The 23,994-nt window shown below is 40.1% G+C and overlaps 2 non-coding genes across 2 annotated transcripts; both read right to left on the bottom strand.

The window, feature by feature from the left end:
• Window positions 1–16,070: 16,070 nt before the first annotated feature.
• trnap-cgg lies at window positions 16,071–16,142 on the bottom strand. The gene has a single exon. It is a non-coding gene; the product is annotated as a tRNA-Pro (tRNA).
• Window positions 16,143–20,669: 4,527 nt separating this feature from the next.
• trnap-cgg lies at window positions 20,670–20,741 on the bottom strand. The gene has a single exon. It is a non-coding gene; the product is annotated as a tRNA-Pro (tRNA).
• Window positions 20,742–23,994: the final 3,253 nt, after the last annotated feature.

Genomic DNA, 23,994 nt, shown 5'->3' with positions numbered 1-23,994 from the left:
AAGCTTCTGATTTCTACTACTGTTTCTATAATTGTAAATTTATCAGTTACAACCGTTGACAATGTACAAACTACTCAAAATAGCTTAGACATAATTAGGAACAGCTGAAGGCTGCACACACAAATGACATGTTAGATGGATTGCCATGAAATTCAGAACAGACATCTTTGCTGCCCATGGGATACGGTCCCTCGGGATTTTGGTGATGAGAAAGACTGGATGGATGGATTGGATGCAGTAAACATTTACACACACGAATCCTCAAGATAATCACTGCTTTTAAAATAACATGCTTTATCCTTAAATTACAAGGAGTTCTTTATCCCCCTCCTCTTTCAAATCTAATCTGTCCTCGCCTTCATCAAGGGACTGGGGTAATTGAAGGGATAGATAACAACGTGTTTCCATCGGGTGCGCAGCTTTATCTAATCCAGTTTTGAGGGAAGATAATTAAAGGTCAAATGAGTGACCAGCGTCGCGGTTCTATTTGTGACACGGGCCCCTCCGATAAAACACCATGTCACCCAATCATTTAATTGACTTTGCTTTACATGCGGTATCTCAGGAATGGAGACTGTGCACGATTGTGGGAGGCAAGGTCATAAATCTTGTAGCCTGCCTGTGAACACTATCACTTAAAAGGGATAGTACAGATCTAGTAGATGCTGTTAACAAATCGCCTTTGACCCCGAAAACAAGCCGGCACCACTCCAGCTCAGAGCCCATGCTTTTTTCTGCAGAGAGCCACGCGCACCTTTCCCATTTGTATCTGACTCTTTAATTTTTCACATCTGGCCTACCTCCTGATATGAAAAGGCAGGTCAAATTGAGAAACATTGCCCCTCAGTATGGTAACTGTGGTCATTTAATGGCTCTGAAATATGTAGGCATTTTCCACCCATTACGAGGCATGAGAGCTATTGATTCCTCCGGAGGCTCCATCAGTCATGGCGATAACTTCGCCGTCGCATAAGTTACTGAGAGCCATCGTTCAACGCCCGCGGCTGAGGGAGGACGGGACAGGAAGGGACATCTATGGGCCCTTTATCTTCCCACTTTGTTTTATACAGCCACGAGTGGTGTGGCCACTCATCAGCGTGCGATGTCATTAAGAACCAGATACTTCCTCCGATGGCGTAAATACAACCTCTAAAACCTTTATCGCCTCTCATCTAATCCGTTCTTTAGCGTAACCTCACAAGTCCAACGAATAAATTAATGAATAAACCAATGAATGGGTGCAACACATAAAAACAGATTATCCAGTCACACGTTGCTTGGTACCTGACAGCTGGTTGCTAGGCTCTGGTTGCCTGGGTAACCCTTTTTGGATATTTCCCATTCCAAGGGGAAGTAAAGTGTAAAAAAATAAAAAAAAAAATGAAACACGTGAACATATACCAGTAAATGGTCAAAGCTGGCTTTTCTTGCCATCACCACTCTCTGTTTGAGAAAAATAAAAAAATGCTTCCAGCTCTATGGGTTCACCTGATGCCCCGAGCCCATTATCATCATCAGAATGCACATAACCTCAGGTTGGTCATTAGTGAAGGTTCGGGCAGTTATTTCTCTGCTTTGCTTTGTAAGAAATATTTCATTATGTAATAATACTGAGTGTCCTTTATCATCATCTGTCACATGGTGGTGACAGGCATGACTTAAATACGCCACACGAGGTAGTTTTTCACTTCCTGCCACAAACACAAATGCAAGACAATGCACTGTTATGTACAGAGGAATGAGAATATGGGACAGTTTGCCACCAGTCATCACACATTTAGCAAGTAAAATCTTTTACTTCGAAACACCCAATGTCACAGAACAACCCTTAATAGTTAACAACCCTTATAGTTTTAGACTATTCTTAGATATATTGTAAATACCTTTGGTTATGGGTGTTATTGGTAGTTTGATTGTTGTTGTTTCATTTTGTATTATTATTGTTCTCTTTTTTTGTTTTGTTTTTGTGTATTTTATTGTGTTTTGTTAGTTTTTTGTCTCTGTGACATAATGTTGACTTGTTCTTTGCCTTTATCATCTTGCCTCTGCGTTGAGATTAGTTCAGTTTGCTAGTCAGACATTTTTTTCCTGTTTACAAAGGATTCATCATTTTAGTCTGTAAAATAGTGAGAAACACTAAACACATATTATTAGAATCAAGGTGAAAAATTCTCTCAATTTCTAATTTTGCTTCAACTACAGTCAAACTAATACAGTGACACCACGTTACAGAAGCTGAAAGTGGAAAGTGTTTGGTTTATAGATTGTATATGAATATGTACATTGTGATTTCCTTCCGTTTGCCAAATTGATACTACAAAGCGTATGTGAATTAACACTAGGCTCCGCTTTACCTCCCCCAGCCACAAAGAAATGTTGAATTATACGCTGTATTTATTTATTTAAATTTAAAATCAACTTTCATGCTGTAACCCGGGTCCTGGACATATCGATCTAAATCGATAGTATCTTTACCAGTGCTAGTATCGGTGCTAGTATCGATCTTGGATACAAGATCCAAGATCGATACTTTTGTTACAGTTTCTCTTCTATACGTCCAGCACATTTCTCCTCACAAAGTCCATGCGAGCGCAGCTTTTTTTAAGTCTGTGTGTGTCAGGAGCTTCTCCATCCTCACATGTAGCAAAAGGTGGGATTTTAACCGAGTTTGACACTCAAATCCCAGCAACTGTTTGTCATCATGAGATCACATCCTGTTTCTATAGCGTCACATAACAAGCTAAACAGAAGAAAAATTACACTTGATTGTGCATCAGGATTATATTAGCTACCTAAAATGACAGAAACCATCCTTGACAAAGTCCCATCCTCCTATATGTAGGGGGAGAAGCTTATGACCTATACTGCAGCCATCACCAGGGGGAGCTCTGCTCGCTTTGGCTTCACTTTTGCTATTCCATCCGCCATCTTTATACAGTCTACAGTTTGGTTTCTGTTGATCAACTAATTGCCTGATTAACTGACCAATGTCCTTTTTTTGCAATTAAGTCTTACATTAACTTTAAGTAAAATGACTTAAATGCAGAATATTTCGTAATAATCCAGCAGAGTATACTCTGACTCCCCACGGGAACTTGGCCACCACAAATCAGCAGATGTAGTATAAATTCTCAAGTACATAGATATTTAAGCAAAGAGCTAGATATGTTTCAAGAGTTGGTGGGTAGAAAGAATCTGTGCCTGTGGGATTTGTAAATAGGAAATTGTTTGCTGTGACATTAGCACTGAGGCAGTAATATTTAGTCTCTGTGTGTCTGTCAGCTTGATGTTTTTTTATTACATTCTCACAAATGGCCAAGAAATAAAACGAATGAGCCACTGTTCAAAATGTATTCTCATTCATGCTGACTTGTTTTATTATTTCATTTGTACTACAAGATCTGTGGTTGGTACAAGATCATCAATGAACAGCATAGTTGTTTAGTGACTGATGATTTCAGGCTGGGGTGAGAGTCATCGCCACGGCAGCCATGGAAATGGTGGAGTAGCTTGTTGTATATCGGAGAAGCTTGCCTCGCAGCGTGTCTTTAACATTCTGAAAGGGTTTCTTTTACTCCAAACCATAATCTTTTTTCTAAAGCTGATCGCTCGGTTGCCCAAAGCAAGATGGCGGCGCTCACATATGCAGCAGCTCCTGGCTCTCCGTTACATTCATAGTCTTTTTATGTATTCTTTGTACAACGACAACAGAAGCTTATCAAACAAAACCAAACAGCTGCAGGAACTACATTAACATTCCAAAAGAATAGTAATAAGTCTGCAATAAAAAATAAATAAAATAATAAAACAATAATAATAAAATGGTCCTGCTCAGGAGACAAATCCAGTCTTACGTTCAAGGAAAATTGCTTTATTTTATTTACATCTCTTTACCTACTCAACAAACAACATCTCTCTGGACACAACGAAGGCATTCTGTTAATTATGTAAGAGACCAGGTTGGTAAAGCCTCAGTCCTCCTCCGTCAGTGGTTCTTATTCTGAACGCTCTGGGTTTCTTTTAAATGGCACAACATCGCAGTCCGTCGTAGATCGATGCCATTACTCTTCCGACAGTAGCAGGAATGCATTTGAAAGTCAATTAAGCATATTTTCTGCGTGACTTGACAACCGGTCGGCATCGCTGCCACTGTCTTAATTGTGCCAGCGCGGTAAATCCCTGCCATCGTGTAGTGCACACAGATTAAAACACCGAGACTGATCTGCATGTAGTCTTTGACCCAGGCCTACCTCACAAGCCTGTAAGAATGACATTCACTCCTGCTGCATGTTTGAATGAAGATAATATATTTAAATTGCTATTTTGAAATGAAATGGGACAGCTGTACAAAAACAAAAAAGCCTGTTCTTGAATTTCTTTCTTAAAGCCACAGACTGTAAGGCAAAGTCTTTTGTTTTGGACCAATATAAAACATTTATATGGCACGTTGTGAAATACATTTGAATTCAGAGCAGTGAGTGCTAAGTTCCCATTCCTTCTGCACGATATTTTAATCAAGAGATCACAGACAGTTTTTAAAACCACTGCCATGGCAGCATGTAACAGAATCATAAATGCGTAATTTGGGCCCCTTGGTATACACAATTGTGTATTCAAGACACCTACTCGAAATAAATAGAGACGTTCTTCTTATTTCTTACGACTGTGGAAGTTACTCAGCATGTCTGGTCTCATTAAGTTGCCGCCAACCACAAAATGTGCGCGTGCTCAAAAAAGCACAGGTGGATTAGACGAAATGAAAGCCGAATGCATGAAACCCTAACACTGAGCAATCACTTACACCCATGTAATAGAACCACGGCTCGGATGACAAGAAAAAGTCTGTTATTTTCCTGCGTTGAAAAGTCCGAATGTCTCCTGTGAAAAATGTTCTGCTGTTTCATGTCAATAAAACCTTGCATTCACCTCGACTCCATGAGGACAGCAATCCTAATGTGAACATAACAATATGTTGTGAGGGATTAGGCCGGACTGAATTCTATCCGGTGTGCACTGTGCTGTGATCCATGCCAGCAGATTCTGTGTAGGCCTGCCTCGCTACAAACAAACCTGCCTCTCCCTTTTTTTCTGTTTGATATGTACAAATATATACTTACAGTTATTTCCAGAAAGATTCTCAGCTACGATCATTGTATTTCTTAGGGGGAAAAAAAGCAAGATTATTACTTTAATAGATTGTATGGCAGCACTTGAATTTTTTTCTTCTTTTGTCATTACTGCCATGTTTATTTTAATGCCCTAAAGGTTTCTAGTGCTTTTTGTAATTTGCAACTCAATTGTTCCAAATGGGACTGGGAGACCTTAATTAAATGCATTAAAAAAAAAAGATAAAAAAGAATACATATATTCTGTTATGCCTGCAGAGGTGCCAGAGAAGAGTGTATATATCAATCCAGCACACTCTTTTGTTATTTTGTTTTTTTCCCACAAATGGAATGAAAAACAAAAACAAAAAAAACATTAGCTCTAATCAGCCAAAACAAGTGAAAACACCCATTTTTTGTGTGTGTGTCTTACTTGGATGTGTGAAGAGTTTAACAGGTGCACTTGTTTTTGATTGATTGTCAATTAGGAGCTTCCCGCATACGCCAATTTTTCTTTCACCCTTTACAGGTTTAAACTGTGAAACCACTCACACTACACCAATCAGCCACAACATTACACATTACACAACATTTCCTCTGCATTATGAACCAAAGCTAAGCTAAGCTAAATATTCAGAGGTTTGTATTCTAAATGCTACCACTAGTATATTGAAGTAACTGTTTTGGAGGCACAAGGGGAGACTTACAAAATATTAGAAAGGTGGTCATAATGTTATGCCTGATTGGTGGATAGTATATATATCCATACTGAGAGCAAATTCAGCTTCTACTGCCCAGAGCTCCGAAGAATTTAAGAGAAGCTCAAATCTGCAAAAGGCGCAAGAGTGTAACTGAATTAATTTGACACGGTGTGCACATTGAAGAGTAGCTAAAGAAAGATGTGAGGAGTCTTTGGTGACTGGACCCCATGGTGATTGTTTTAAGGGTCGAGTTATGTCGTGAGCTGTTTAAAAAATAGCCCAGACACTGGCAGAGGCACAGGGGTGAGGAACAATGCTTGAAGAGACGATTAATGTGACCTGAATCGGGGACTACTGATGAGCTCGGTGGAAGGACCCGTGGAAGCCGCTGGCGGTGAATCGTGAACACACAGACAAAGAGAGGAAGGTTTTTTTTGTTTTGTTTTGTTTTTTTTTAAATTAGCAGTGTAAAGTTCAAAGTGATTGGGTCAGAGGAGGAAATTGCTATAAATAACCCTCAGCGGAGAGGTCCGATGATGCAACACACAGAGTGTGTGGATAAATATTTGATGTAACAGTTGTAAAAGTTGTTTTTTGCAGTGATTTCAACACACACAAAAAAGTAACTTTTCAGAAGTACAAGTGTACACGCAGAGGTTCATCTTTCTTCCACTAAATGCATAGTGGCTGTTGCTGTTTTTGTTTAGTTTTTTTGTTTTTTCTTCTTGAAAAACAAACTGCAGGGAGGCCGAGGCGAAGCAGCATCCTCTTTCCAATAGCGATCAGTGGGGTTCACGGAAAGAGCACAAGTGCAAGTGAATTATCAACTGGTTACAACTTCAGCTGTCAGCCTTGTGATTGATGCCTTCCTCTGCTCTGTGTTATAAATAATCTAGAATGAAAAACCCAAACAGTTTAACGTGATTGAGTGTAACTCCAAGAAATAAAAACGGGGGCTAGAATTTCCTCCCAAAAATGGATGATTGATTGTTGCTTGACATTTTGTGTTAAAGAACAACGTTGGTAGTTACAATAATCCAATATCTCATTTTCTTACTGAGAAAACTGTTAGTTTTGAATCATTTTACTCAGTTATGAAAACCAACTTGCACTACCCGATGTGAAAAATACGTTTTCTTTTTCATTTTAATATCACAAAATGGAGCATGTGCAGAAACCAGATGGATTAAACCAATTTTAGAAAACTGCCGCAGTGATATTGGCGGTGAATCTAACTGTTGGAAGAAAAGTTTTAGCTTGGCTGCGATATGAGAATGTTCAATCTCGCCTGCCACTTACCTGTATTTCAATAAAGATGTCGCAGGAACCTCAGCACTCATCTCGTGTGCTTTTTGTACGAGAAAACCATGAGTTTCTGCCACTTCCTGTCACCCAATTATACCCAGCAGAACCGAGATCGCGATTTAGATGGAGCCGACATGAACTGTTCTAAGGCTGGCTCTGTCCCAGCGGGGACTGTCATTAACATAGACTCCTGCTCGGAGCCTCAAGCCGTTAACTGTCCTTAAACTGCCCATGCTAAAGTGGGGAAATTAGCAAATGTCAATCACTGGCTGACACTATTATCAAGAGGACTCAGTGGGAGCCGGGAAGGGCCGGAGGGGATGGGGAGAAGGCTTCTTTTAAATTGTCACAAACTGAATATCATCTCATCATTTTATGTCCATTCCTGCTCACTGGGATGTTCTTGCCTATCGGGCGATTCACAGCGAGTCGTCTCCTCCTGTTTGTTTAGAATGACAGCCGCTTGAAATTATGTAGGGGCACCAGGGGTAAAACACAGCAAAGGCACATTTTCCTGGAATGGAACCAAAGCAAAAGTTTCTCCTTAAATAAATTTACGTTATGTTTTGTAACACTTGTAACACTGTAACTTTATATTCACAGAGTTTTCTGTTCAACCACAGACTTTGCGTGCTCTCCCTGTGCCTACATGGGCGTCATCATGGACTCCACCCTCTCCCGAGTCCACCTCTTACTCTCAGACTCCGATGCCCTAATACACACTTCTTGCTTTTCTCGTGTGTCTGGGGGTTCCCAGCAAAACTCTAGACAGGCTCCAGCGTGTGCAGAACTCAGCTCACACTAAGCCCTGTCTGCATATCACCCACCACTCTCATCTGTCTCCACTGGCTCCCCATTACCAGATTTTCTACAAACCTCTCCTACAAATCCCTTCATGCACTTGCCTCCAGCTACCTGTCTGACTTCCTCCAGCTACCCACTCCATCTCAGAACTTGCAGTCCTCAGACATGGGCCGGCTGTCCATCCCCCACCAACCTTGCAGAACTCCCTCCTTCCCAATATATGCAATGCCCCTACTCTAGACACCTTCAAATCACCTCTGTAGACCCACATTTCCCCATGGCCTTTCCCCATCAGTCTTAGTTTTCCTTCCCCTTTGTGTGTTTGTCTTCACTCATCCTTCCCCTATATGTTTCCCCACACTTATGTAAAGCGCCTTGGGTACTTTGAAAGGAACTATAGAAATTCAAGTTCTTCTTCTTCTTCATCTCCAGATGTAGGTGGTTGTCTTTCTGTGTGTGTTAAGGCTCATTTAGGGTACTGTGGGACATAGATGTTGTCACCAATGCACGTTTCCTGCACCAGTGCGAGTCTTTAATACTTGTGCGCTCATCACACTGGCTCGCCCTGTAACAAATCCACCCAAACACTAGTTGGCGCTGTGTCTTTTTTGCCAATCTGGTTTATTTTTGTTTCTACTTCCTGCTTCACCTTCAACAAAGGCGACAGAAACTTTTTTGCCAAAATTTCATCTAAGATGAGTCATACAAATGTTTATATACCTGAACCTTCTCCATTAACCTTTCCCGTTTCATCTTTATCGATCTAAGACAATCAATGTGAAAATTGTGGAGAAGGAGCAGCAGCCGGAAGTACTGAAGCAGAAACGTGCTACTATCAAGTGGACTAATCCCAACTCTTGGTGTCTGCATCGCCGCAATGCATAGTTACATTTCTGGGGAGGTGTATGTCAGCTATGGCGCTAGGGTCTGTGCTCTGCCTCTCACCCAACGACAGCTGGGATAGGCTCCAGACAATCCATGACAAGTGGTTACAGGAAATGAAAGAATGAATGAATGTTCAATCACCTGGATTCCCTGGGAAAAGAACTTTATCTGCTGGACCAAAGAGATTTTCAAATTACTTAAATTATGCCCGACCGATGCCCTAAACTTTGTTCCCATGGCGATTTGAGTTCTAGATTTAGGGTTTTTGACACAGTGCCCATGACGCATTGGGATACTGTAAAAAGCACAGTCAGCGCTGCCCGAGGCATGGATGCTGGTTTATCATTATTTCGGGCCCAGAAGCAACCGTGTGGGCCCATAGCACAGTTTGACGTGGCAGCGGATGAGGAGAAACATGAGCGCATGTGAGGAGCTTGCATCTGTTTCCTTTCTGTGATCTGTGATATTTGAAACTGATTAAAAGCCTGGATGGAAACATCTGATGAATGTGACATGACAACATGATATTTTCAGAATTCCCTCCATTCACAAGGACCTTCTGAATGCACCATTAAATGACTGGCCATCGCAGGAAAAGAAAAGACGGCAGTTTTTCCACCCAATTTCAGGTGAGCCTTTTGGAGGAGGACGGGTCTGTTAACCTGCTCTGACACGCTGGGTTAAGAAATAGCGACTACGAGAGGACTCATCCTTTGAATTAAGATGTAACACACTGCGGGAGTGCCAAGTAGAAGTCTCTGAGTCTCCCATTGTGTTTCCCCTGCATGCAGTACTGTTCTCCCCTGTCCCAGCTGGTTGTAATTAAGGCCTATGTTATTATCCCTAATGCATCGAGACTGTGCAGTCAATTCTGTGCTGGAGTCTCTTTGGCTGAGAAAAACAACGGATCACTTTCATTGTAATAAAAAACTTAAGTATTGGTTGAAATGATTTGGTGACTAAAAGTGATTACATATTTGTTTAACATTTACATTTAGTTCTATCACCCTCTTAAGGATTTTTTAATGGTTATACAATCAAGCAAAATTAGACCTAAAGAACTAAAGGATGCATGCCAGCAAACTAATACCCATGCAAGAAAACACAACTACACTTGGTTATCCGAAGTATGCAAGGATTTAACATTGATTCGAATCAAAGGATAGCTTCTGCCAACGACTAAATGGAAGCTCCACATATTCTGCTACTTCGACTGACTTAATCTTTTAAACCGCAACACAGTAAGAGCAATCACTGTGTGTCACTCTGGGTCAGACTATTTCTTTTCTATTAAATCGTGGTGTTATGTAAATAGAAAAACTTATTTTAGGCAGCCCGCACTGAGAATCTTTGTCTAAAATGTGTTCAACAATTCGTGTCTAATCCTCACTGGTGTCTGCAGACGTAGGTCAGAGCAGTGAGAATCTTTAAAGTCTTACACTGTCAGATTTTTATTTTGATCGTGAGAGCTCTCGTGTAGCATCTCTCGGCGCGAGGGTTTTTTTTTTCACTGGGAAGAGGTAGAAGTCAGAGAGGAGGACAAATCTGGCCAAAGGCAAGGTGGGATACAGTAGTTATACAGTACAGCAGTGGCAGGCGATTGTACAGAAGTCATTGAGAGTCAGTCAGAATCATTTACTAATCCAAGGAAATAGTTTTGCTGCTGTTGCTCCCATAAAGTGACAGTTCCAAGGTCAAATACAAAGAGAATAAGTATTAGAAGTGTTAGAAGAAGTATTCACAAACTAATGGAGGTAAAATGGAGCTGATTCCAGTTGTCTTTGAGAGGTGGGGTACACCCGGGTCGAGCCTATCGCAAGGTGAACACAGAGAGACACAACCAAAACAGACCAAAATAGAATTCATTATATGACCGGACATCCCGACATTACAGACAGTTGGGTTCCTTTCTGTATTAAATTTACCTCAGAAACAAAACAATAAGAAAGTGGTTCAAAGAAACTGAGGAGCCAGGAGGAGTTCATGCAGGTAACTCACTTTAATAACATTATTTAAATAAAAACTAACACAAAACAGCAGTGGAGTTGGGAAGTGAGAAATATCACAGATGCCAGCAAGGGAGTCTTGTTTTGATATTGCTGAAGGTGGCAACCCCAAAAGAAGTTGGACGGAAGTGACTTTTGTAAAATAAAGCCTGGGTTCAGGCGTTGCTCGTGATGTTCACTGTATATTTTTTACATCTGGGCAACAGCCAGCAGAAAACAAGAGGTCACCAACTGTAGGTGGATTTGGTTAAAAAAAAACAAAAAAAAAACAACACAACATGAATTTTAAAAATTTAAAAATTACATGGCACAGGGGCGGCAGTCTTGCCTTTAAATTTTGACGGCTAGTGGACATCTGCCAAGTCTTTTTTTTTTTTTCCCTATACCCTGTATTTCAATAATAAACGTAATAAAACAGCTGCAGAGGTCCTGGGAGTCTAACTAATGTGTCTGTTTCTTATATAATGTAAGCCCAAGGTTAACACATAAATATGTTGCTTGATCATTACACCATTAATAAACTCTAGGCTCTTGGACGGAAAATTGAGCCAGTACACCCAAACACATACACCTATAACGAGTTGGCTCGTTGGTCTACCTGTATGATTCTCACTTTGGGTGTGGTCCTACGAGGTCCTGGTTCAAATCGCAGATGAGACCATATAGTTTGGCCCATTGTACACTGAAAGGCCACAACATTATGACCACTGACAGGCAGAGTAAATTACATCTTGTGAAAATTCAACGTTTCACTGGGGAACTTTTGGACCTGGACACACACAGAACAACTAAAAAAAAAAAACATGAAGAACAGCACAAGGTGTTGACCTGGCCTCCAAATTCACTAGATCCTAAACTGATCAAGCATCTGTGGGATGATCCACAGAGTCTCCTCCCCTCAACTCATAGGATCCAATGGCCGCCACTAACAATATTCTGTTTCCAGACACTACAGGACACCCTCAGAAGGCTCACGTCCATTCTCCACAACTAGTTTGGAGGCATAAATAAGGTGGTCATAATGTTATGCCTGATCGGTGTATAGTGATGGTGTTTTATTATTTCCTCTGCATTATGAACCAAAGCTAAGCTAAGCTAAAGGTTTGTCTTCAAAATGCAACCACTTAAGAATAGTATCTTGTTCTTACTGTCTTGAAGTGACGTGACGTCACCGTGTTACTAGTTGCTAAGGAGAAATAAAGTAGGGCATGTTCAATGATTTGTGAAACCTCACACTGTTCACCAGCCACGAGGCCAGCAAGACGCCCGTCCCAGTATTTCTTCATTACTGTCGAGTTGCGGAGAATCACAGCAGAGGCAGTGTGTGTTCAGAGTAATATGAAATGTAAACACAAGATTGAGTTCCTGAGGAAGACACACTATGGGGAATAATTTCAAACGAATTGCTTTTGGTTTGTCTTCGGTCTAGTTATAGCGAGCTCGCGCGGAGGAAGAGGTGAATCAATTTTTTGTGTTGAACAAGCAAGAGCAGCCATGTCAACCCCCGCGAGTAACAACGATTGTGTAACAGATTGGAGGGGAAAATCAAACCCTTCCAATAGCTTCAGTGATCATTTAAATGTGTCTTCCTGACTTCCATTCGCTGCTAGTCAGACGATTAGCCAAAATATCGACACAGATGTTGCACTGTACTGCTCTGACACATCCCTGCGCCGTGCCTTTCCCCCAGCTTTGGCAAGTCACAGAGTCACAGTGACTAAAGGCCACCGATTGAAAATGCCAATTAACCTCTTCCCACCATCAGTCATGAAGTCAGAGCTTGTGGTGCTGCAAAACATTTGGATTTTGTGTCTGCAAAAACAGCTGGTGTGGAGTAATGAAATGCTTAATGCACACATTAATCCATAACTTATATTATATTTGTTATAGAAATTAGTGTAACCGTGCCACAATTGGCTTTTTTTTTAGTGTTTATTTTTTACAAATTAGCCTGGTATCATATAACAGTGTATGAATAACTTGTAAAAAAAAAATGACATTTCAGGATATCATGTTGCATATTTTCTTTTGCATTTTTCCTACCTTTATCTTTAGCCCTTACCATAACCATCTTGCATGTCAAGCAATGCCAAAAAAAGTAAACTGCAAGTAAAGAAAAAGCAAAAGCAAAGACTTTGGAAGTCTGACTAACATCCAATGGTTCTTTTAATTAAAGCAGAATTCACAAACAACAAGAGTAAAAATAAAAACAGAAAAATCAATATTCAGCTTCGAACACAATTTTATGCGTGCGACAAATCTATAAAATATTAACTTTGCAGAGTGTGGACGATAAGAACCATGTAGCTGGACGCGCCGCCTGAAGCCTTTGCCCATAACAGGAACCTCAAACATGACGGGTCGTTGATTAAGCGTCTGCCTGTGACGGGCTGAATTTGATAACACAAGAGTTTGAGATCATTTGCATTGATCATGTCACACTCTCGTTAGAGAGAGTCAGTCCCTGAGAATTAACTTCAGTTCCGGAAACCTAATCATTTTTAACCATCGTGCTGCAACGAAGGCGAGAGCGATCAATGCGACTTCGACTGGTTCCACGTGCGGGTCCCTCCACTTCTTATCTCCCCCTCCAACAGCATTGACAGATGAATTTAACAAGAGGGGCCCTATCTGTCTCACCGAGCAGAGAATGGTGAAACTATCTGCAACCTTGCTTGCATGGTTTCAGCCGTATTGATGAATGTATCACATATATCACAGTGCGTTCAGTCAAAAGGAACCGATCTCCTCCCCGCGACAAATTTTTAAAATAAATAAATCACTGATTTGGTTAGATCTCTCCCCACTGACCTGAAGTAAGCTGCGTTTTTATGAGCGTATTTGTGTGCTATTAAATGGAGATGCTCTCAATATCCAAATGCATTTATTCCACCTAATTTACTTCAGGTCACTAGGTTGATGCAATTTGGTGATAAAATTGTAGGCTGTATGTGTGGTACAGTATTAACACAGAATCTTTGAGGGCAATGGGACTTTTCCCAAATTTACTTTGAGCAACATTACCGTGCACACAACATCTCTCCATTAGTATATATAGTTAGTTAGTTTAGTTTGGTTTTATGTATTTATTTCGAACATTTAAAAGAAAAGAGGTGCATCAAATGCATACACAATTAAAAAAGAAACAAAAAACAGAAAAATACTTCTAGTAAGTAACTTAAATTGTTGGTAATGTTCCAAAAGGAGTTGGGGAAGCAACACGCTTATCTGGCCCCACCCCTTGTCAGTATTAGTATGTTATCATTCACTGTTTTCCTCCTCCTTTGCTAAATAATAATAAAATAGCAATTACAACAACAACAATAATATTTAAAGTGCTTAAGATATCTCTTCTTCATTCCTATACCTTGTGAAAATCATCTCTGTATACTGCTTCCCAAATTGTGTTACATTTCCACTGTGCCTTATTTCCTCACGCAGTGTATTCCCCAAACTCATCCCACAAATGGATACACACACACACACACATAAACAGCGATGTTAAATTCCCTCTGATATAACAGGCCCCCTGTCTGTACATGAACATGTTCCGTATATTGTTAGGAAGAAGATTATTTCTTACTTTGAACATTATACAAGCAGTTTTGAATGAGTTAAGTGCGTGTGACTTTAAAATACAATACACTGTTTAGATCAACTGTAATCCATACTCTGGACAGTGAGAAGAGAAAAGTAGTTTTTCAACAGTTATTTAGTTTCCATCCCTAAATTGTAAGTGCTAATGTTGGCTTCATAACAACCAAATGTATTTGTTTTCTTGGGAAATCTCCTGAGCCACACGTTAGCATTACTAAAATCAGGACAACTCATAAGCCCTTAGGCAGAAAAAAAAACAAAAACTCTTGGATTTGATTGCACTTCAAAGGTTTCCATGTGTGGATTTGATACAAATCCCACAAGTCTGCATGAACTGATGTTGAGTATCAAACACAGAGAGCAGCAATACATTTACTATAAGGAAAAAAGCATGAAAAAGAAAGCCACTCGCTTCAGCTATTAGCTAATGCTGCCTTACCAACTAGTACCTAAAGAGAAACTCTCTGCAGTCAGCATGACAGATTGAAAAGAAAAGCTAAAGAGATGAAAAAGCTGTATTTGAGAGCATCAGCTAAAGAACAAGTATGATTAACAGTGACTTAACAATACTGCAGTTGCAATAAGTGTCAACTTGGCGTCCCTTTAGAGTAATATTTATATTAGATAAAATAAAATATTAAAATCATTTTTTTATACTTTTCTATCATATAGTTTGAGGGTCATGACCAGTTTTAAGTCATTATTCCAGCACATTGATCGTGACTGAACCTCAGCTGGTCATGAATGATTTACAGAAGGTTTTCATTTTGTACCTTTGCCCAGGTTCATCTCCAGCAGGATTATTCAAAAGAAGAACTCCTTTCATGACTGATTCACTGTAGCTTCCCTTAGCAACACCTGCTGAAACTGATCCATGATCATATTCCCTTGTCATATATTCCATTTGATATCGGAATTGCTAGTTTATTATATGTATCAATGCAGACATTTGGTGTTAAATTTAAAAATAACAACAATTAAAATTGATTTAACTGAATAAGGAAAACTAAATTCCTACATCACATATTGCTAATGTTCCGGTAAATCCTTTTTTTTACTGCTGCTATTACATTATTTATTTATTTATTTATTTGCTAATAACCAGAATAACAGCCCACCCAGAATAAAAACAACTCATGTAACCACATTAATCACAAAGGTCTGACCCGTTTAGAAGGAATTGTGAGTCACATTCAGTAGGAACATATTAGCTCCCAATAACCATGCAACCACTTACTCTGCAATAAATATCTCTTGCTGGAATTAATGCATTCTTCCTGTGAAAGTACCAAAGGAAACAGTTGTGGAAACAAGTGTTTTAAACAGTGAGCAAAATTGGAAATTAAGTGAATGAATGAATACCTGCACAGACAATACACACCTATCAGGCATAACATCATGAGCTCCTTGGGATCTAGAGAATTTGGAGGCCAGGTCAACACCTTGTCCTGTTCTTTATGTTTTTTAGTTGCAATTGAACCTCTTTGTGTGTGTGCGTCTGTGTCAGGCTGCTGCCATCGCTATGCCTGGTGTGGTCTGGTCTAGGTGAGTGGTACATATCTAAGTAACATCCACAGAAATTGTAGTTCCAAAAGTTTCCCAACAGAACTTTGAAATGTCAACATTAATTTCTTTTCCTGTCAGCCGTTTTAATTTTGTGTACCAAAGGGCTCGTCCGGGATTTGAACCCGGGACCTCTCACACCCGAAGCGAGAATCATACGCCTAGACCAACGAGCCAGCGCACTGTCATCACATACATTTGGATGCACTGGCTCAGTTTCCTGTCCAAGAGACGTTTATTTATCCTCTATTCATCTCATCTCATCTCATCTTATCGTCCATACCGCTTAATCCTCACGAGGGTCGCGGGTGTTGCTGGATGTGTTATGTGTTAGCCTTGGACTTACATTATATGTGTGACATGGCTTGTTTTTCTCATGACTGATTAAGTGTGGTGCATAGGTTAACAAGATCCCACTGCGATGAATGATAAAGGACACTTATTAATATCGCAGCGTGTGCAGGCCTGGGGGGAAAAAAAGGGCACTTTTTGTTTTTCTAAGCATCCTACCATCCTACAGTTTCAGTGAGCAGAGGAATAGAAGACTCATTTACCACATGTCCCTCAGGTTCTGCCATACTTTTCGGTCAAATGTAACCCTCTCCCTGACTCACTGCATGCTTTTTTCCAGCCTGTCTTGGAGGAAAAACAGGCGTTCGCATAATCTTTTAATGCTGTCATTATTAACTGGACAAATGCAACATACTAAATAGCTTGTGTATGGTGAGGGTAGTCTTTAGCTTTAAATATACCATCATAAAAATTTCAAACTCATTACCGTTTAGCTCTCGGTGAAAAACGAGGCTCGCGCAACATATTGAGCGATAGCATTAACGTCAGTGTGTGCAGTATAGCCTGTTTGCTTAGGGGGTTACTGATGAAAGAGTATCATCAGGTGAAGTGAATATATTATCCTTGGGGATGTGTGTGCTTTCCCGTGTTTTGATGGTGGAAATTATGCTCATAAATCATGCCTTGATGGAAATAACATAGTTTACAGGCTACATACTTGAGGTTTATCGCAGACTTTAATTAGGTAAGCACTTTGTAAAGACAATATTTGCAGTTTTGTGATCTTGGTGTAGTAAACAGTACATTAAAGCCCAGCAGACACATAACGTATTCATTTGATGTTACACCACGTGGAAGAGGTCAGACTGGAGTTAAAAAGATAAGTATTGGACGGTGGAGAAATAAACTAGATTAGCTAGATTATGACAAACATTGAACCATATGGAACATTTGATTTTGTTTGCTGTCTATTTTTGGATAAAATTCCATTCCTGCTGGTTGGTGTGGGTTGGAAGACTTGACTGACCAATGTAAGAAGCATTACTGTAAACTCTGTAGATGGACTAGTAACGTCATCTGCAATCCATGCTCTGGGCATTAAGTAGAGAAACGTAAGGTGGAATCATTGTGATGGTTGACTTTTGTTTTTTAATATTTAGTTTAGCCTCCATCCCAACGATGTAATCCATGAACGTTGGCTTCATAACAATCAAACGTGTTTGTTTTCTTGGGCATGCTCTGAGTCATGTCTTAACTTTCTCAAGTCAGGAAAGCTCACGAGGCCGCAGGCAGACAATTTAAATTTCACTGGACTTCAAAGGTGTTTCCATGAGTGGATTAGCTGGAACACTCTTGAACTGATGAACTGATGCCTTAGGACCACGGCTGAAATTTAGCATTTGTGTTAAGCCCGGTGCATTTAAAGTGCATGACTAACGCATCAATGTTGATTAGTGTGCATCATCTCAGTTCAGTAAACTAATAATAATAATAACAACAACAATAATCACATGGAGCAGCAATACATTTACCACAAAGAAAAGCATGTGAAAGAAGGCCACTAGCATTGGCTAAAAGCTAATGGCGCCATATCTACCAGTGACTTGAGAGCATTTTCCTGCAGTCGTAGATATTATACTGTGGTCTTTAGACAAAATTTGAGGTTTTGTGGTGTTGGTTTAGCAAACGGTACTTTACCAGTATACTAAAGTATTTACTTTAGAAGTTACGTTTCTCCTTTTAACTTAGCTTCCTCCAACTAGAATATTGGTCTTTACCTTGGACAACATGGGACTACATTGACCTTTTGTCAACTTTATGTGCCTTATCTTTCTGGATGAAATTCACTTCCTGCTGGTTGGTGTGGGTTGAAACACCTGCCTCAACCATGTAGGAAGTGTGAGTCATTTGGTTTAATTATACTGTGCAGTGAACGTTGTGAAAGTCCTTAAGGTTGAAAAACCTGTATGGTGTCTTGTAGCCAAATGACACTTCACCGATGGTCATTTGCGATGGACAATATCAGAAGAGTTATTTTTAAAAGTCCTCATCTTCATTATAAAGTTATCCTTTGCAAACTATTTTAAACATTCAAATGCACACTGACAGAGTCCTGGTGAGTCAATTAACACATCAGTCAGCCCTGATGTTACACTGTCACATTTTATTTGTTCACTGGATTTAGCTCGGGTGAAATCTGATATTTTTCTTTAAACTGAGTGTTACAGTGTCTGAAATAATGTTCTGGTTGCCAATCCAGATGGGGCTTGTTTTGACAGAAACAGACGTTGTCAAAGAGAATGAATTGCAGTGTGCTGACGGGGTTACCTCATACAACATTTTTATTTTTTTTGAGAGTTAAAGCTAAACTGTTTTTGTGTGTGCAAACCAAAATGGTTCAGCAGCTCACTGGCTATATATCTGACATTACTATTGGAAAAGAATTATTTTGTCTTTTCATATTTTCCCACCTTAGTGGCAAAATAACTATATATTAAACCTAATGCTGTACTTCACAAAGTGATGAGATGCTGGCAATTTAATCACAAACTCTGAATTTTCTGCAGTATGGATTAGCTTTCAATTGTGTTAATTGGCCTCCCAAATGACATTTTATTTCTTTTTATTTTCCTGCAGAGGTAATTAGAGTAATGAGGAACATTGCTGTGTAACAACAACAGGCCGCACAACTGTGCTCGGGGAGACAGCCACGGCTTCACGGAAATGTGTTGATGGCTGAATTGTAAGCGCCGGACTGGCAAGGAGGCGGAGGAATTTTAAGAGAAGTGAAAACAGAACGAAAGAGAAGGAAAGAGGGGTTGGGGGTGAGAGAAATAATCATTGGGAGAGGAATGTGCTATCCACAGGGGCTCTTGCTAATTGCCTCGCTCATGAGTTTGTGGGACGTGTTAGTCGGCAACTGGATCTGGATCCAGCTCTGCCGCCTCAGGGGTGTTGGCATCTCTGCTCACCAGACGACAGCTCAGTTTGACACGGACTGTTTTTTTGTGAGTGTTTTTTTTTTTTTTCCCTTCCTCGCAGCTATTGCAGCTTTCTTCCCCAAGAGGTTTTTCCCCCATCAGAAGTGGCCTAGCTGTGATGGATTGGCATCCTGTGAGTGTCAAACTGCTTTATGGCTCTTTAATGAGGCGATCAGGCAGAGGGAGCCACCACCGGCATTATTGGAGCTCAAATAGGAAATCAAAATAGGTGTAGTTTCATTATAGCACCCACCTTCAGTAGCCAAATTACTCCCATGCTGAATCAAACGCACATACACACATTTTTAGTAAGAGTAAAGATTGAAGTATTTGCATATTTCAGTTTCACTTTGCCTCAGCTCATAAGTTCATATTTGGAAAAAGGACATTCATTACTCTTTCTTGAGTTTCTGAAATTAAAGCTCCTATACTGTATATTTATGTGTACTGCATAAATTAAAGGCACGGCATTGGCATGTGCATGCCAAACCAGATGTTCCCCCACTTTCAGTATCGCATTATTTTTGGAATTACATCATTAGCGAAACACCGCAGAACAGCCAACAGATAGCCTCATTCAGTAATGATGTTACGGCTCGAAACACTCTGTCGGCCTAATATACTCTGCATTGACACCGGATTGGCCCACACGCGCATTCTGCACAGGAGCACAAACTCCCACGCTCAGCCCTTTCTCAAAAAACCTACATGTCTGAACACATCCAGCCTACTCGCGTGCACACACTCAAAAGTGGGAGCAAAGGGAACCTCATTGACAAAGAAAGACTCCAATTATGCGTAAAAGAAGATACAGAGGCAAGCAATTATTCAAAGTGTGCCAGCTGTCACAAACATTGAAACGGCTGCACATACGGGCCATCAATCAGGAAACTGCTGCATGAGCTGTGGGTCTGGTGACTGGGGAAAATAACATGCCCCAGCAAAAGCAATCATTATTCGAAAGCAAGGCCAGGTCCCTTCATGGCGAGCATCAGTCCCATAAGAATGCATTGTGTGAATTATATGTATTGTTATTTGTTGCCAGTGAGTAGGTTGGCAGGACAATTTAGCAACATATAAGTGACAGCAGTGAGAACTTGGTAAACTGAGTGTGAACTTTGAGATGCTCATTATTCCACACTGTAAACATAATATTATCGCTGAATAAAAAGTGAGTGTCACAAATAAAAAAAAATAAAATAAACTTTTCCTTGTGTGTGTGGCTGTGTCAGGCTGCTGCCATCAAGGAGCGCCTGGTCTGGTCTGGTCTAGGTGGGCGCTGCAAGGCTGAGTAACATCCACACGAATGAATGCCAGGTCCAAAAGTTTCCCAGCAGAGCACTGAATTATCACAAGATGGTCAATGGTCATTTACTTCATCTGTCAGTGGTCATAATGTTGTGGCTGATCAGTATACAACGGACTAAATGTGGGCTCGTCCGGGATTTGAACCCGGGACCTCTCGCACCCGAAGCGAGAATCATACGCCTAGACCAACGAGCCGACGGGTTCCATTGGCATATGTGTGTGTTGCCTTGAACTTATATCATACAAGCTTCTTTTCTCTCTTTTGTCTGTTTCTAACTGTCCAGCCTTGATGGGGCCCTATGAGCTGGGTTCTGCTCATATGGAAAGTTTTTTGTCGGCCGCTTTTTGTAAAGCGTCTTGAGACAATTTGCATTGTTATTGACTCTATATAAATACTATGTCAGAAGTTGCGCAGCAGAACATTGAACTGTCACAAGATGTTTAATGTTATTTACTTTTCCTGTCAGTGGTTATAATGTTGTGGCTGATCGGTGTCTGTTAAAAGAAGCTTGTTTCCAGTTATCAGATGTAGTACTCAAGCTGTACTCACTCAGACAAGGGCTCAGACTGACTCATTGTTTTGACATTGTGTATGTGTATCCAATAAAATTCATAGTGTCTATAATGCTGTTGGCTTTTCCTTTCATTTCTTTTATATCAGACACTTTTAGGTTGTTTGAAACATACCTGACATGTTTCGACAGAGCTTCTTCCTTTTCGTTAGTGCAGAGGAAGACACATGTCAGGTGTCTGATCAAAAAGAAATCAAAAGGAAAGCTATTATGTATGCTATTTCTGAGTCTGATGCATTAAACAGTTTGACACAATGTTTGTTACTTAAAATTTAATGCTACTTGAATGTTGTTATTTTTTTTCTTTCTGTCATTTCAATCCAGGTTAATCTTATAATGGTTTCATCTGTCCAATGAATGTTGGAACAGTAAAACATACTGTAACACTGGGCTAATGAATGGTTTACACGTTGTAGTGAATCTTCTGTATTTGCGTGTCTGCTTTTTGTAGTTAATGCAATATTAAATATCCAGCAAAAGTGTCAAGCAGTGGAACAAATAACACTTATATAACCACCGTGGGGTCATTTCAAAATCGTTCCTTCTAATGTCCTGTCTGCTTTATTTATCTAGTATGGAGCAATTAAAATGGCGTATTGTGGAAAAATAACAGAAAAGCATTAGAGTTGAATTCTGTGAAGACTCATCAAAGTGACACAACTTTTCTTTTAGTTGGCTTTTTTTTTTTTTTGGTCCTATAAGCAAAAATAACACATTTCACGTTGTATGTTCAGCCTCTGTGGAATAATGGCGACACAATACAGAGTCTTCTGATTAGTGTTCCTCTTGTAAAGAAATATGCATCCACGGAGTTGTCTGCAAACACAACCAATTTCATGCTGCTTTAGCACTCACTTTAAAAATCATTTAAATTCAGGAACACAAAGCTGCTCCTGAACTGTTTCAGTCGGAGGAAGGCCATTGCGAGTCTGGGATTAGATCAGCAATACGTGGTATTGACATGAATCTCTTCATGTATTCCACACATACCAGCAGATGACAGTGGCTTCAGTGTTTCCCAGAGGGGTGAACCAACTCTATGGCTGTGCTGTTACATTTGAATCATATAATTGCACCTCTGAGGGTTCTCTGTAACTCCACCATGCTCTGCTGGAGTCACTGTAGGTATATGGTCTTATAGACAGAAAAGTAAAGAGTGCATTAAGATAAACTCCAGCATCCCTGTGTTTTGATATTCACAGTGGATTCGGCAGTTTACATCCATATTTGATTTTGTAGTCGCTCAACCACTATACAGTACAGCCAAGGTTCAGTAACAGTGCAAGGAAAAGGAATAGTTCTCCATCAAGTGAGGGGAAAAGTATTGGCATGTTGGAAATTGACACATTGTTATGGTCCATGAGACCAACAATACACCGATCAGGCATAACATTTTGACATGAACATTGTGAATTTAGAGGCCAGGTCAATCCAATTTTTTAAGTTGTTCCAAAACCATTTTTGTGTTTGTGTATCATCAAAGAGGGCCATTGCTATAGTGTGGGGTTGGTACGTGTCTAAATAATATCCACACTGACACTAGGTCCACAAGTTTCCAAGCAGAAGAAGTAGAAGTTTTTACAAGATGGTTATTGTCTTCTCCTGTCAGTGGTTTTAATGTTGTGGCTGATCAATGTGTGTTTTCCACAACATTTACCAAACCGAGCTTCAGTGCAGAATTGTAAAGAGGATTTTTGCATGTTGAGAAAGTACAATCCCGAGAAAAAAAACATCTTTATAAAAGAGATAAGATCTGACCTCATGAATCAACGTTCCCACAATCAGTCATCAGTATCGTCACAGGATGGACATCGTAATTTACATCTCCTATCAGTGGTTTTAATGATGTGGCTGATCAGTGCAAATGTAAGCATGGTTTAAAATCTTGATCACAATTATTTTTTGTAAAAGATTCCAACAGAATGGATTCAGTGTGTATATATGTGTGTGTTTTTGTGTGCACTTGAGCCCAAATGATACACGATGTGCCTTTTTGTTGAAGCCAGTAATCCTGTCACACCAGTGACTGACAGCCCGGTGACATGTTGCCAAACAACAGTAAGACTCACACACCTCAGTGATTGGGATCAGAGCTGTTTGTACTGAACCTCATGTTTTAGGTGTTGTAAGTGTGATCTCTTCTAGCCTGCTCTGGGATTGCATGAATTGCTACCAAACGTTGCTTTGCGCAGTGGTTGTAATAGTTTTGGAGTTTGGGTCTTTTATTGTGGTTTCAACAACTATCAAAGCAGGACATTTTAGAACAAACGGCTGTGGTATTAAAGTACTGGTCAAAAATAACATATTTGCTTGATTGACGTGAACAAACACAAACCACCATCGTGTGGTCCACTGGGCACCATTAGAGTTATTAAACTTTTATCAAGAATTTTCTGATGCCCTCTTTGGTTTTCCTTGTGTTTCCTGTTTTTATGTTGTAAAGTTGTTCCTTGGTGATCCTTGGTGATCTTGTTTTACTTCTTGTTTTTGCCCCCCTTTTATCGTTGGATTGGTATCTCCCTGTGTGCTCCTCTTTAGGTTCACCTGTGTCTCATTAGTCCCTCTGTCCAGGTGTGTGTGCATATATAGCCCTGCCTTTCACTTTGCTTTCAAGTCGTCTGCAATGCCAGTGATTTCCAACCACTGTACCAATAGTTAGTCTTTGGTTGTCATATGCCAGTGATAGATAGTGACAGGCCGAGCAATTAAATCCTCTTCCACTGGATGACAGAAGGCTGATAATTAACTCGTCTATTTACCTGCGGCCATTCAAACAACAGAATGAGTCATACTTTGAGTGACACAGCAGTAATAGCGATGGACTTGAAAAGAAAAAGTACTTCATCCAAACTGAGTCCTAGAGAAAGTTCTGACCC

Source organism: Mugil cephalus, chromosome 6, assembly GCF_022458985.1.
Source record: "Mugil cephalus isolate CIBA_MC_2020 chromosome 6, CIBA_Mcephalus_1.1, whole genome shotgun sequence".
NCBI lineage: Eukaryota > Metazoa > Chordata > Actinopteri > Mugiliformes > Mugilidae > Mugil > Mugil cephalus.
This window is presented reverse-complemented; position numbering and strand designations above follow the sequence as displayed.